Here is a 13,910-nt window from a genome sequence, read left to right on the forward strand (position 1 = left end):
AAAAAAAAAAAAAAAAAAAAAAAATCCCCAAACAATTGCCCTAAAGAAGCACTTGATCCACTATATTTTCAAAGCATTCTGCTTGGGTTTACTAATTTTCAAAGAATTTCCACTTAAATTTTTCAGGTATGTCTTTCTTCTAAGGCATGACATCCCTCTCCAGAGACACTCTTCCTAATCCTCTTTTTAAAAGGCATTCTTTTGTAACATTTTCAAACTCTGATTCAAGGTATCAATAAAGTTCTTTTAACAATTTGGTACAAAAAAGGAAAGCACATTTATGAGACTTTGTTTTCCTAAATATTTATTTCAAATACTACATTTTCATAGTGGTTTTAATCCTAATGTCATCCTTAAAATAAATCACTGTGTGTACTTCATGTGATCTTTTCAGAATGCAATAAAACAGATTGTTTTTAATGGCTGTTCTAGCAATGAAAAATATCTGTGTTAGGTGGAAACAACAAACTGATGCTTTTTCAATTCCTCTTAATGGCACGAGGATCTTTGCAACCTGCTGTGAAAAATATTCTCTTAATGATAGGCCTGTGGCACAACTTAAGGAGTCATCAAGAAATAAATGTGCCGCTGTCTGGTTGGCAGCTTGGTGTCCCTTAATTGAAGTGTTATAAGATTCTGTGCGGAGGAAAGCCTCCAGGGTTTCGTAGCTAAATGGCACGGACACCTCTGATGAGACATGCAGATGAAGATGTGTCAATACAATCTTCACCAATTTGCCGTAATAGCAGGGACTGATTAATTTTATAACAGCGAGTGCTTCTATTAGCTAACCTAAGGAATGATTTAGACTTTATTAAGCGACTTATTTCTATCTTTTTTCAAGAGAGATGACTGCAACATAGTTTTTGTCTGAGTGCTACACTGTGACACATTTTCTAATAAGGATTCACAATTTATTATTAAAGAAAGGATCATGAGCTTATATGAGGCTTAAGTGGCAGCAACTTTGGGGGCTTCCAAAGATTTCAAATGCACTTCAGCAGTCTTGGAGTTTCTCAAAACTAAAGTAACTTCATATTTGAAGCAATTGAATTGGAAGCTCTTAAATACATTTTTAATGTGCAAAAAATTAAAGTAACTGAATCAAGAGTATGTGGCTGTATATTTTTATATTTTTCTTGATATAAAGTTGCTTTAACATTTTATCATAATTGCCCTTGGACATCTAACATCATTTGGTTACACATAATCAACTAATGCTCTGTATTTTAGGGCTTTGTTCAAGAAAAAATTAATTATCATGCGTGGGTTGGCAATGTATTTAGATATTGAGCTACATTATTTTATGCATAAAACAGGCTCTAGTTTATATACTGAAACCAAAATTGCTATAACATTCACAGTGCAATAAAAATCAGATACAAAGAGTCATTTAAAGCTATGGAAATGTGAGCTCAGGGACACACCTTTGTATTTTTTTTAACTATAAAAAAAGTGAACCTTCATTTACTATAAGTTGAATTTCCAGTAAATTTACTAAAAAACAAACAAACAAAAAAAACAACTCTGGGAGCCCATTAAAAGCCATTTTATTCCACAGGCAGGCTACCCAATGAGAACATTGTTAGTACTTAATACTATTATAGAGCCTGGTATTGTAAAATGCCTAGCATAAGAGATATGATATTCAGTAAATAACAATCCACATCTTTTTCTCAATACTGAGGATGTTTGTAAACAGCCTTTGGATGGGAGAACAGACACCATTCTGTTCCACTCCAATGTTCTTTTCTTCTAGGCTTCTGTTAGGATGTAGAGACTAAAACAGTAAATTTGAAGAGATCCGTAGACTCAAATTTTATCCAATTTCCTTACAATTAGCAGAAGGATTCACCTCCAGCCAAAATATACCAAACATCCTGGATGTATCTTAGAATGGAAAAGTTTCACTATTATGATGTGTCTCATTTATCCATTCAAAAATGTTATATGGTCCTAATTTAATTATGGAGTTTTATATGGCCATGTTATAAGGTAAGATAAAGAGATGCCTTCTAGACTCTAACAATATACGAGAGATAAAAATCATGTAACTGCGCAATTCAGAGAATAAATCAATAAACTATAAAAGAAATATATTTCCAAGTAATTTTCACATGCTATTCTCAAATTTCTCTGGACTCCAGCCCTGGTTTAGTGGAAGAGTGTTGTGTTAGGAATTGAGAGATTGGGCTCAAGTACTAGCCTTGCTACTAGGTAGCTATGCAAACTTTAGCAAGTTCCTTAAACTATTAGAGGCACATTTTCTCTATTAGCAAAAAACCATGAGTTGGCATTAGGTCATCTTTGAGGTTGCATTTCACTGTACCATTTTATTTGCAATAAATCAGGACTAGATTATGATATGCACTTTGATATTATAAGTATGTTTAGCAAAAACCAAACCTGTAATTCCAGTGATACTGGAGATTTCTATCCCTTTCAGAAGAGCACAAATTTTAGGGCATTTCTGGTCCCTGGTAAAAAGACTATCAGAGCTAAGAAAAAATGGTACTAGATATGTGATTAGTCATCTTATTTATGTTTCAGGTGGGGAGTGCTGGTAAGCAATTTCTATGTAATTGTTAAAGCTGGGTAGTCATTGGAATAAATTACCAGTGGTGACAAAGAAGTAGTGACCACGTATAAGAATTTTGGCCTTTCTGATCATTATCTTACTTAACTGTTTTGAAATTAGAATTCCAACCATCTCTAATGCTAAGTATGTATCATCTATTTTGAACATAAGGACTGAATAAAAATGTTTAAAGTATTGAATAAAATACAATTTGAAATGTTAGGTGTTTAGTGTGTTTGTTTACTTAAATGTTTCAAATCTGTGGGAAGAATGAAAATGAAGTTTGTGTGAGGATTCCAAGAAAACATGGGATATAGATTTAAGGAAAATTCATAAAATATAATCAGTGATATCAAAACATTTTTGATATCAAAACATTTTTGAGCAAACAAAATACAGAGAATGTATCCTCCAGAGCCAACCATGATCTTCCCATCCATGGGAGCTTAGAGTACATTTCCACTGATAATCATTTATGGACTGGATGGCCATTCATTGTCCTCTCAGGGGTCTGCTTGTTGAACTCTGTACCAGAGAACAAGGTTGTTAATTGTGCTTACAAAGAAATATATAGGTAAATACATAAAACATGTTAACATTTTTATAAAAACTTCTGGGTCTACTAAAACACGTTTGTTTTGGCAGGAATTGGTAAAGATCATCTAAGTTTTTATGGCAAGGATTCTCACCTGCCTTTGTTTGTAGAAGGAAATGTCTCTCCAACATAGGGTGAAAAATTCACAATGTGGGCCCTGGGCTTAACACAGAACTTGTTAAACGTTAACAAGTTAAATGTTGAGATAAGCAGGGATTGATTTCAATTAAGCATCCTCTGTGATTTGGGGGGTAATATTAGCAACATTTGTGTTTATATCATAGAGATAGTTACCTATAGATTGCTTAGTCAAACCCTATCTAAAGCAGTATGAGATGAGGTGGTATAAAACTTAAAACTTAATAAGTTCCCTGCATACACAGGCATCCACAGGAGGAATAAGGTCATGGACATCTGAACACACTCTTACACAATTTCATAAGAGAAAACCCAGTGGTGGATGGGAAAGGGCTGTGGGAATGCAAATGAGATCATACTTTACAATTCAGTCTTTAGCACATGTGCATGGGTTCTGTACATATCTGAGTATTCTAACTTTTCTTTTTTTTTAAGCATCTTTATTGGACTATAATTGCTTTACATGTTGTGTTAGTTTCTCGTGTATAGCAAAGTGAATCAGCTGTCACATATAACCCCATATCACCTCCCTCTTGCGTCTCCCTCCCAACCTCCCTAACCCACCCCTCTGGTGGTCACAAAGTACCTAGCTGGTCTCCCTGTGCTATGCAGCTGCTTCCCACTAGCTACCTATTTTACATTTGGTAGTGCATATATGTCCATGTCACTCTGTCACTTCATCCCAGCTTAACCTTCCCCCTCCCTGTGTCCTAAAGTCCATTCTCTACATCTACATCTTTATCCGGGTCCTGCCCCTAGGTTCTTCAGAAACTTTTTTTATTTTTTTAGATTCCATATATATGTGATAGCATATGGTATTTGTTTTTCTCTTTTTGACTTACTTCACGCTATATGGACTTTAGGTCCATCCACTTCACTAAAAATAACTCAATTTTGTTTCTTTTTATGGCTGAGCAATATTCCATTATATATATGTGCCATATCTTCTTTAACTATTCATCTGTCGATGGACACTTAGGTTGCTTCCAGGTCCTGGCTATTGTAAATAGTACTGCAGTGAACACTGTGGTACATGACTCTTCATTTTTTTTTCTTTTTTCTTTTTAAACAACCTTATTGGCATATAATTGCTTTATGATGGTGTGTTAGTTTCTGCTTTTTAACAAAGTGAAGCAGCTATACATATACATATATCACCATATCTCCTCCCTCTTAGGTCTCCCTCCCTCCCACCCTCCCTATCCCACCCCTCTAGGTGGTCACAAAGCACTGAGCTGATCTCCCTGTGCTATGCAGCTGCTTCCCACTAGCTATTGGTTTTACATTTGGTAATGTATATATGTACATGCCACTCTCTCTCTTTGTCCCAGCTTACACTTCTCCCTCCCCGTGTCCTCAAGTCCATTCTCCAGTACATCTGCATCTTTATTCCCGTCTTGCCCCTAGGTTCTTCTGACCATTTTTCTTTTCTTTTTTTTTTTAGATTCCATATATATGTGTTAGCATACGGTATTTGTTTTTCTCTTTCTGACTTGCTTCACTCTGTACGACAACCTCTAGGTCCATCCATCTCACTATAAATAACTCCTTTTCATTTCTTTTTATGGCTGAGTAATATTCCATCATATATACGTGCCACATCTACTTTATCCATTCATCTGTCAATGGACACTTAGGTTCTTCCATGTCCTGGCTATTGTACATTGTGGTACATGACTGCAATGAACACTGTGGTGCTGCAGTGAACAGTGTAGTACATGACACATTTGGAATTATGGTTTTCTCAGAGTATATGCCCAGTAGTGGGATTGCTGGGTCAATGGTAGTTCTATTTTTAGTTTTGTAAGGAACCTCCATACTGTTTTCCATAGTGGCTGTATCAATTTGCAGTCCCACCAACAGTGCAAGAGGGTTCCCTTTGATCCACACCCTCTCCAGCATTTATTGTTTGCAGATTTTTTGATGATGGCCATTCTGACTGGTGTGAGGTGATACCTCATTGTAGTTTTGATTTGCATTTCTCTCATAATTAGTGATGTTGAGCATCCTTTCATGTGTTTGTTGGCAATCTGTATATCTTCTTTGGAGAAATGTCTATGTAGGTCTTCTGCCCATTTTTGGATTGGGTTGTTTGTTTTTTTGATACTGAGCTGCATGAGCTGCTTGTATATTTTGAAGAGTAATCCTTTGTCAGTTACTTTGTTAGCGAATATTGTCTCCCATTCTGAGGGTTGTCTTTTCATCTTGTGTATAGTTTCCTTTGCTATACAAAAGATTTTAAGTTTCATTATGGCCTATGTGTTTATTTTTGTTTTTATTTCCATTTCTCTAAGAAGTGGGTCAAAAAGGATCTTGCTGTGATTTATGTCATACAGTGTTCTGCTTATATTTTCCTCTAAGAGTTTGATAGTGTCTGGACTTACATTCAGGTCTTTAATCCATTTTGAGTCTATTTTTGTGTATGGTGTTAGGGAGTGTTCTAATTTCATATTTTTACATGTACCTGTCCAGTTTTCCCAGCACCACTTATTGATGAGGCTATCTGTTCTCCACTGTATATTCTTGCCTCCTTTATCAAAGATAAGGTAACCATGTGTGCATGGGTTTATCTCTCGGCTTCCTATCCTGTTCCATTTATCTATCTTTCTGATTTTGTTTCAGTACCATACTGTCTTAATTACTGTAGCTTTGTTGTATAATCTGAAGTCAGGGAGCCTGAATCCTCCAGCTCTCTTTTTCTTTCTCAAGATTGATTTGGCTATTTGGGGTCTTTAGTTTTTCCATACAAATTGTGAAATTTTTTGTTCTAGTTCTGTGAAAAATACCATTGGTAGTTTGATAGGGATTGCATTGAATCTATAGATTGCTTTGAGTAGTATAGTCATTATCACAATGTTGATTCTTCCAATCCAAGAACATGGTATATCTCTCCATCTGTTTGTATCATCATTAATTTCTTTCATCATTGTCTTATAGTTATCTGCATGCAAGTCTTTGTCTCCTTAGTTAGGTTTATAATTAGGTATTTATCATTTTTGTTGCAGTGCTAAATGAGAGTGTTTCCTTATTTTCTCTTTCAGATATTTCATCATTAGTGTATAGGAAAGCAAGAGATTTCTGTGCATTAATTTTGTATCCTGCTACTTTACCAAATTCATTGATTAGCTCTAGTAGTTTTCTGGTAGCATCTTTAGGATTCTCTATGTATAGTATTATGTCATCTGAAAACAGTGACAGTTTTACTGTTTTCCGATTTCAATTCCTTTCACTTCTTTTTCTTCTCTGATTGCTGTGGCTAAAACTTTCAAAGCTATGTTGAATAATAGTGGTGAGAGTGGGCAAACTTGTCTTGTTCCTGATCTTAGTGGAAATGGTTTCAGTTTTTCACCATTGAAAACAATGTTGGCTGTGAGTTTGTCATATATGGCCTTTATTATGTTGAGGTAAGTCCCCTCTATGCTTACGTTCTGGAGAGTTTTTATCATAAATGGGTTTTGAAGTTTGCTGAAAGCTTTTTCTGCATCTGTCAAGAGTATCATATTGTTTTTATCCTTCAATTTGATAATATGGTGTATCACATTGATTGCTTTACAATATTGAAGAATCCTTGCATTCCTGGGGTAACCCCACTTGATCATGGTGTATGATCCTTTTATTGTGCTGTTGGATTCTGTTTGCTAGTAGTATGTTGAGGATTTTTGCATCTATGTTCATTACTGATATTGGCCTGTAGTTTTCTTTTTTAGTGATATCTTTTTCTCATTTCGTTATTAAGGTGATGGTGGCCTCATAGAATGAGTTTGGGAGTGTTCTTCCTTCTGTTATATGTTGGAAGAATGTGAGAAGGATAGGTGTTAGCTCTTCTCTAAATATTTGATAGAATTCGCCTATGAAGCCATCTGGTCCTGGGAGTTTGTGTGTTGGAAGATTTTTAATCACAGTTTCAATTTCCATGCGTGTGATTGGTCTGTTGATATTTTCCATTTCTTCATGGTTCAGTCTCAGAAGGTTGTGCTTTTCTAAGAATTTGTCCATTTCTTCCAGGTTGTCCATTTTATTGACATATAGTTGCTTGTAGTAATCTCTCATGATCCTTTGTATTTCTGCAGTGTCAGTTGTTACTTCTCCTTTTTCATTACTAATTCTGTTGATTTGAGTCTTCTCCCTTTCTTTTCTTGCTGAGTCTGGCTAATGGTTTATCAATTTTGTTTATTTTCTCCAAGAAACACCTTTCTGTTTTATTGTTCTTTGTTATCATTTCCTTCATTTCTTTTTCATTTATTTCTGATCTGATCTTTATGATTTCTTTCTTTCTCCTAAATTTGGGGTGTCTTTTTTCTTCTTTCTCTAATTGTTTTAGGTGTAATTTTAGATTGTTTATTTGAGATTTTTCTTATCTTTTAAGGTAGGATTGTAGTGCTATAAACTTCCCTCTTAGAACTGCTTTTGCTGCGTCCCATAGGTTTTGGGTCGCTGTGTTTTCATTGTCAACTCTTTCTAAGTATTTTTTGATTTCCTCAGTGATCTCTTGGTTATTTTGTAATGTATTGTTTAGCCTCCATGTATTTGTATTTTTTACAGTTCTTTTTTTCCCTGTAATTGATATCTAGTCTCATAGCATTGTGGTGGGAAAAGATACTTGATATGATTTCAGTTATCTTATATTTACTAAGGCTTGATTTGTGACCTAAGATATGATCTGTCCTGGAGAATGTTCCATGAGCACTTGAGAAGAAAGTGTATTCTGTTGTTTTGGGATGGAATGTCCTATAAATATCAATTAAGTCCATCTTGTTTAATGTTTCATTTAAAGCTTGTGTTTCCTTATTTATTTTCATTTTGGATGATCTGTCCATTGGTGAAAGTTGGGTGTTAAAGCCCCCTAATATGACTGTGTTACTGTCGATTTCCCCTTTTATGCCTTATGTGTTGAGGTGCCCCTATGTTGGGTGCATAAATAATTACAATTGTTATATCTTCTTCTTGGATTAATCCCTTGATCATTATGTAGTATCCTTCTTTGTCTCTAGTAATAGTCTTTATTTTAAAGCTTATTTTCTCCGATATGAGAATTGCTCCTCCAGCTTTCTTTTGATTTCCATTTGCATGGAATATCTTTTTCCACCTGCCACTCACTTCAGTCTGTATGTGTACCTAGGTCTGAAGTGGGTCTCTTATAGACAGCATATATATGGGTCTTGGTTTTGTATCTATTCAGCCAGTCCACATCATTTGGTTGGAGCATTTAATACATTTACATTTAAGGTAATTATTGATATGTACATTCCTATTACCATGTTCTTAATTTTTTGGGGTTTGTTATTGTAGGTCTTTTCCTTCTCTTGTGTTTCCTGCCTAGAGAAGTTCCTTTAGCATTTGTTGTACAGCTGGTTTGGTGGTGCTGAATTCTATTAAGTTTTTCCTGCCTGTAAACGTTTTAATTTCTCTGTTGTAGCTGAATGAGATCCTTGCTGGGTAGAGTAATCTTTGTTGTAGGTTTTTCCCTTTCATCACTTTAAATATGTCCTGCTACTCCCTTGTGGCTTGCAGAGTTTCTGCTGAAAGATCAGCTGTTAACCTTATGGGGATTCCCTTTTATGTTATTTGCTGCTTTTCCCTTGCTGCTTTTAATATTTGTTCTTTGTATTTTATTTTTGATAGTTTGATTAATCTGTTTCTTGGCATGTTTCTCCTTGGATTTATCCTGTATGGGACTCTCTGTGCTTCCTGGACTTGATTACTTCCTTCCCATATTAGGGAAGATTTCAACTAAAATCTCTTTAAATATTTTCTCAGTCCCTTTCCTTTTCTCTTCTTCTTCTGGGATCCCTATAATTCAATTGTTTGTGTATTTAATACTGTCTCAGATATCTCTGAGACTGTCCTCAATTATTTTCACTCTTTTTTCTTTATTCTGCTCTGTGATAGTCATTTCTACTATTTTATCTTCCAGATCACTTATCTGTTCTGCCTCAGTTATTCTGCTATTGAATCCTTTTATAGAATTTTAAATTTCTTTTATTGTGTTGTTCATCATTGTTTGTTTGCTCTTTAGTTCTTCTAGGTCCTTGTTAAACATTTCTTGTATTTTTTCCATTTTATTTCCAAGATTTTGGATCATCTTTACTATCAGTACTCTCAATTCTTTTTCAGGTAGACTACCTGTTTCCTCTTCATTTGTTTACTCTGGTGGGTTTTTACCTTGCTCCTTCATCTGCTGTGTATTTCTCTCTTCTCATTTTGCTTAACTTACTGTGTTTGGGGTCTCCTTTTCACAGGCTGCAGGTTCATAGTTCCCATTTTTTTTTGGTGCCTGTCCCCAGTGGTTGAAGTTCGTTCAGTGGGTTGTATAGGCTTCCTTGTGGAGGGGACTGGTGCCTGTGTTCTGGTCTATGAGGCTGGATCTTGTCTTTCTGGTGAGCAGAACCGTTTCCAGTGGTCTGTTTTGGGGTGTCTGTGAACTTATTAGGATTTTAGGCAAACTCTATGCTAATGGGTGGGGTTGTGTTCCTGTCTTGCTAGTTGTTTGGGATGTGGTGTCCAGCACTGGAGCTTGCTGATCATTGACTGGAGCTGTGTCTTAACCTTGAGACGGAGATCTCTCAGAGAGCTCTAGCCAATTGATATTACATGGAGCTGGGAGGTCTCTGGTGGACCAGTGCCCTGAACTCAGCTCTCCCACCTCAGAGGCTCAGGACTGACCCCCAGCTAGAACACCAAGATCCAGTCAGCCACATGGCTCAGAAGAAAAGGGAGAAAAAAAGAAAGAAAGAAAAATAAATAAATTAATTAAAAAGTTATTAAAATCAAAAATTTATTAAAATAAAAAAGTAGTAAAAAAAAGAGAGTAACCAAACCAGTAAATAAATACACCAATGGTAACAAGCACTAAAAACTAAACTAAGATAAACATAAAAATCAGAAACTAGTCAGTAGCATACAGCAAAGCCCGAGTCTACAGTTGCTCCCAAAGTCCACTGCTTGAATTTGGGGATGTTTCATTTTCTATTCAGGTATTTTACAAGTGCAGGGTATATCAAGTTGATTGTGGAGATTTAATCCGCTGCTCCTGAGGCTGCACGGAGAAATTTCCCTTTCTTTTCTTTGTTCACACAGCTCCTGGGTTCAGCTTTGGATTTGGCCCCACCTCTGCATGTAGGTCGCCCTCTTGTGTGTGTTCTTTGCCCAGATAGGAGGGGTTTAAAGGAACGTCTGATTAGGTGGCTCTGGCTCACTCATGCCAGGGAGAGGGAGGAGTATGGAATGTGGGGCAAGCCTGTGGCAGCAGAGGCTGACTTGATGTTGCAACAGCCTGAGGCTGTTGTGTGTTTTCCCTGGATCAGGGGACCCTGGTAGTGGCAGGCTGCACAGGCTCCTGGGAGGGGAGGTATGGATAGTGACCTGTGCTTGCATATAGGCTTCTTAGTGGCTGCAGCAGCAGCCTTAGCATCTCATACCCGTCTGTGAGTTCTGCAATGATAGCAGCAGATCTCACCCATCTCTGAAGCTCGTTTAGGCGGTGCTCTGAATCTTCTCTTCCTCGCGTACCCCGAAACAATGGTCTCTTGCCTCTTAGGCAGGTCCAGAGTTTTCCCAGACTCCCTCCCGAGTAGCTGTGGTGCACTAGCCCCCTTCAGGCTGTGTTCATGCAGCCAACACCAGTCCTCTCCCTGGGATCTGACCTCCAAAGCCTGAGCCTCAGACCTCAGCCCCAACCCACCCTGGTGGGTGAACAGACAAGCCTCTCAGGCTGGTGAGTGCTGGTCGGCACTGATCCTCTATGCAGGAATCTTTCCACTTTGCCCTCTGCACCCCTGTTGCTGCGCTCTCCTCCATGACTCCAAAGCTTCCCCCCCACCGCCCAACCCCTGTCTCCACCAGTGAAGGGGTTTCCTAGTGCGTGGAAACTTTTCCTCCTTCACATCTCCCTTCCAGTGTTTCAGGTCCCATCCCTATTCTTTGTTTCTGTTTTTTCTTTTTTCCTTTTGCCTTACCCAGGTACATGGGGAGTTTCTTGCCTTTTGGTAAGTCTGAGATCTTCTGCCAGCATTCAGTAGGTGTTCTGTAGGAGCTGTTCCACATGTAGATGTATTTTTGATATATTTGTGGGGAGGAAGGTGATCTCCATGGCTTACTCCTCCACAATCTTGAAGGTCCTTTGAGTATTCTATCTTTTCTTGCATTCATTTCATATCTCTTTGGAGTATAAAAGCATGATACATGGCAGCAATTCTCAAACTCTTTTAATCTCAAGAATCCTTTACTTTCTTAAAATGTTATTGTGGACACCAGTGAGATCTTTCCTATGTGTGTACATGTATTAATAATTACTGCTAAATTCTTAAAATATTTTACTCATTAATTTATTTCAAAAGAATGATAACAAGTCCAGTATATGTTAAAATGACTACATTTTCCTAAATAAGCAAACAAACAAAAAGAATGGCAACTTTAAACATTATTTTTTATTTCCTTCAATGTCTGACTCAGTAGAAGATAACTGAATTCTTATATCTTTGTCTGCATTCAAAGTGTTGAGCTATGTTGTTTAGTTGAAGCATATGAAGAAAACTCAGCCTCATACAAATTTTAGAGAATGGAGAAGCATTTGAATAGTCCTTTTAGAAAATTGTATTTTCAGGAATTTGTGGACATTGTTGGTACTGTACTGAAAATCAGCAAGTAGTGATTTTTTTAAAGTTAGTTGTATTATGGAATATGAAACCCTATCAATGGATTAAATAGATTTTTTTTGTACCCTATTACATTAAAACTCTTTGGTCTGTCTAGTGTTTGAAAGATTCTTTTTTTAACCTATAGATGATTTTTATAGCATCCTGCATCAATAATTTGAAAAAGATTAGTTCACTAACTTCCAAATATTATCATGTTTTATTTTAAAATGTCATTACGCATTATGCATCCTTTAGAAAACTTCACTGTAGCCTCATGAGAAAATGAGTGAAAAAGGCAAATAATTTTTTTATATATTATTGTGAACATTGTTTTGATCTTGTAGACTCCCCAAGGGTACCTGGACACTTTGAGAACCATTGATTTACAGCTACCTTCTGAGGTGTTAATGACATTGCTGTAAGCGTCAATCCACATCCTACTCCATGGGAGGAAAAAGTAGTTTGTTTTCTAAGCAGCAGGTTGGGAATATCCTTGAATGTCCACTGGGGCCATGTGTCTGCCCTGGGCTCTAAGGCAGATGAGACACTTCCTGCAGAACGTTCACAGTCTTTAAATAAATGCTTTGAAATTTTTTTATATCAAAAACTCATTGTAAATATGTAAAAAAAAAAAATGTTTTTTCTTGATTTTTTAAAATAAAGATCCAGGAGATTGTTTCAATTTCTCTGAATGTGACTATGAGAAGTTTAAAAGTATATAAAGATGCAGTTACACATAAAGAAGACGGTGCTTAACCTGGTTTTAATAAGTAAATATAGTAGCCTTTACAATTAGTTATTTACTAACATTTTGATAGAACTTAGCATTGGTGCACTACTCATTGCATATGAGTAACATTTTAGGTAGTTCTGGGGAGTCCTTCAGCAGCGTGGGAAAGAATATCCTCTCTGCTGTTGGGCCAGATCATGATTATAGTTCTGTTATGTAATTAAGGTTACCTCCATCAATAATACTAAACATTTTTTTGAAAAAATAATAAGGTCTGCTTCAACAAGTCATGTGTAAGATTACTGTATTTCTTGACTATACTTTGGGGAAAATGCAAGAAGATACAAGTGAATGAAGAATGAATGAGAATGAAGAAAACTGCTCTTTTTGATGTACTTTGCATGACTGGACCATTGTTCCTTGATTAATTTTAACTTTTGTAATGAGTCAATATGAAGCATAAATAGGAAATAAAGTCAACCTCATATTAAGGTTTTGGAAAAAATACAATAAACTGCCTATATTAAAATAAATTAATCTTCTTATATGATTTTTTGAGACTGACAACTGACCAAAACTTATTACATACATTACACGGTACAATAAAAATAGCTTCTCTGGCTAGTCAGAAAGTCTTTGCAGCTGCAGGGGTACTTCTTGGAAATAAAGTTTGTGTTTACACAGGTGCAGCCGTATTTAACAACAAAAAAATTTTATACACTATGCAAACAGCTGCCTGTCTGTTTTCTTTGGCAGAGCTCTTTCCAACTGAAACAATTTGTATCAGGCCCATCACTCTGTGATACCTATGTAAACAATACAAAAAAATTCCTGTACAAGGAAGAAGTTTCTCATAGTGTGTCTTTTAGATAAACTATTAAAGCAAGAGCAACTTGATTGGAGTCTGCTAAGAAAACGATGTCCTTAGTGAAATATTTACCATCTAATATTATGTGCAAAAGCTGTTGGAGAAGCATTAAATTTGCAGGGAGCAACTACCAGGGGCTTTCTCTAACTCTAGTAATTTGAAGGGAATAATGACTAGCAGAGGGATTCAAAAAATTGAACATTTTTCCTTAACAACTTAGTATTCTATTCCAATTTTAGTCCCATTGTGTAGATTATTTCCCAGAATACCTAATTATAAAATTTATATTTTTTATTATTTTACTACTAAAAAATTAGAAAAGTTGCATATATTTATAAAATTATATTGACACATTCATTTTATTT

The sequence above is a fragment of the Lipotes vexillifer genome, unplaced genomic scaffold (genome assembly GCF_000442215.2).
Source record: "Lipotes vexillifer unplaced genomic scaffold, Lipotes_vexillifer_v1.1 scaffold1358, whole genome shotgun sequence".
Lineage (NCBI taxonomy): Eukaryota > Metazoa > Chordata > Mammalia > Artiodactyla > Lipotidae > Lipotes > Lipotes vexillifer.